The sequence below is a fragment of the Mandrillus leucophaeus genome, unplaced genomic scaffold, assembly GCF_000951045.1.
Source record: "Mandrillus leucophaeus isolate KB7577 unplaced genomic scaffold, Mleu.le_1.0 Scaffold506, whole genome shotgun sequence".
Taxonomy (NCBI): Eukaryota; Metazoa; Chordata; class Mammalia; order Primates; family Cercopithecidae; genus Mandrillus; species Mandrillus leucophaeus.
The window spans coordinates 551,075-552,955 of record NW_012105431.1 but is presented as its reverse complement, the minus strand read 5'-3'; the positions used below and the strand labels follow the sequence as shown (position 1 = coordinate 552,955).

Below are 1,881 nucleotides of genomic sequence, written 5' to 3'. Positions count from 1 at the left end.
GGGGTTTCACCATGTTAGCCAGGATGGTCTCCATCTCCTGACCTCATGATCTGCCCGCCTTGGCTCCCCAAAGTGCTGGGATTATAGGCGTGAGCCGCTGCGCCCGGCCATGCCCAGCTAATTTTTTATATTTTTAGTAGAGACAGGGATTCACCATGTTGGCCAGGCTGGTCTCAAACTCCTAAACTCAGGTGATCCACCCGCCTCAGCCTCCCAAAGTGCTGGGATTATAGGAGTGAGCCACTGTGCCTGGCCTGCAAGACTCCATCTCTACAAAGAAAAATTAGCTGGTCATGGTGGTGCACCCCTGTAATCCCAGCTACTTGGGAGGCAAAGGTGGAAAGATCACTTGAGCCTGCGAGATCAAGGCTGCAGTGAGTTATGATGGCACCACTGCGCTTCAGACTGGGTGACAGAGTGAGACCCTATCTCAAAACAAAATACAACAGCAGGGCTAGCTGCAGTGGCTCAAGTCTACAATCCCAACACTTCGGGAGGCCAGGGTAGGAGGACTGCTTGAGCCCAGGAGATCAAGATCAGCCTTGGCAACAAAGCAAGACACATCTGTATGAATATAAAAAATAAACTGGCCGGGCGTGGTGGCTCACGCCTGTAATCCCAGCACTTTGGGAGGCCGAGGTGGGTGGATCACCTGAGATTGAGAGTTCGAGACCAGCCTGACCAACATGGAGAAACCCCGTCTCTACTAAAAATACAAAATTAGCTGGGTGTGGTGGCACATGCCTATAATCTCAGCTACGAGGGAGGCTGAGGCAGGAGAATCATTTGAACCTGGGAAGCGGAGGTTGCAGTGAGCCAAGATTGCGCCACTGCACTCCAGCCTGGGCAACAAGAGTGAAACTCAGTCTCAAAAATAAATCAATAAATAAAAATAAATAAATAGCCAAGTCCAGTGATGCGTGCCTATGGTCCCAGCTGCTTGGGAGGCTGAGGCAGGAGGATCACTTGAGCCCAGATGTTCAAGGCTGCAGTGAGCTGTGATTGTACCACTGTAGTACAAGCTTACGTGACACAGTGAGGATCCCATCTCAAAAAAAAAAAAAAAGAAAGAAAAAGGAATAGCAACCCAGTTCTGTCCCCAGGTATAATCTCCCTGAGAGTAGGGTTGTGTGCCCCTGATTCTCTGCACCACTCCCAGCCCAGCAGCTGGAGGCGCACAAAAGGAAACTGACAAAGGAGAGACAGGCGCCAGGCCAAGCTCAGTAACTGCCACCACTGGCCCGAGCTCACCCAGCCTTGGTGCCAGAATTTGAATTTGAACCAAAGTCCTCCCAAGCACGCGCTCACATGCCTAACACCCCCCAGGAAGGAAGAACACAGTCCCAGCCCCCAAAGCCACCTGCTGCAATGCCACCTGATGCAGAAGACGGGAAGAGTGGGTGTGTGCGTGCGACCCACGGAACGGGCGTCCCTGGACCATCATCACCAAAGTAGAACTTAGCGCTGACTGCACACTGAGTATGTGACAGGTGTGGCTCGGTTGAAAGCTCAGAACAACTCGTCCTGAAGCAGTTTCTAATATTACACCCATTTCCCTGACACTACTGCTGAGAAGGGGCCGGGGAAAGGCTGGATGTGACTGTGGGCTCCTGTGTTCGTCTCAGTGTCTGGCGGCGGGTCTGGTACGCAGGAGGTGCTCCGTGGAGTTGGAATGAATGAACGACCGAATGGGTCAATGAAGAGATGGGTGAGCAGTTTTACCGCGCCAGGGCCAGAGTGAGACCCTGAGGGTCTTGGCTGCATCCTACCTGAGAAAAGGGCCTGGAAGGGGCTGGGGGCTTCCTTCTCCAACTCCAAGTCTTTCTTCTCGACCACATTCTCGGGAGCCTCCTCCTTGCGGGTGATACCTGGGGTGGGTGG

General features: G+C 53.1%; 1 protein-coding gene across 1 annotated transcript in view; it reads right to left on the bottom strand.

Moving 5' to 3' along the window:
• Window positions 1–1,881, bottom strand: part of TNRC18 (trinucleotide repeat containing 18) — a 174,368-nt gene that overhangs the window by 87,497 nt on the left and 84,990 nt on the right. The gene's annotated exons all lie outside the window — the stretch shown is intronic.